The sequence below is a fragment of the Geospiza fortis genome, unplaced genomic scaffold, assembly GCF_000277835.1.
Source record: "Geospiza fortis unplaced genomic scaffold, GeoFor_1.0 scaffold2129, whole genome shotgun sequence".
NCBI classification, from domain to species: Eukaryota; Metazoa; Chordata; class Aves; order Passeriformes; family Thraupidae; genus Geospiza; species Geospiza fortis.
In genome coordinates, this window is record NW_005055372.1 from 11,065 (window position 1) to 11,410 (window position 346).

The window sequence follows — 346 nt, forward strand, 5'->3', positions numbered from 1 at the left end:
CTTCAAAGAGCGTGTGCCCAGAGAGCCGGAATGTCCCCAAACCTTCCCAGTCCCAGCCCCAAACCTTCCCATTCCCGGCCCCAAATCTTCCCATTCCCAGCCCCAAATCTTCCCATTCCCAGCCCCAAATCTTCCCAGTCCCGGCCCCAAATCTTCCCATTCCCAGCCTGAAATCCTCCTGCTTCCACCCTGAAATCCTCCCATTTCTAGCCCCAAAACTTCCCTGTTCCAGCCTGAAATTTTCCCGTTCCCAGCCCCAAAAATTCCCATTCCCAGCCTGAAACATTCCCGTTTTCCCGGGGATTTTGTGCGGCCGTTCCCTCCCTTCCATCGGAACTTAGGGCAG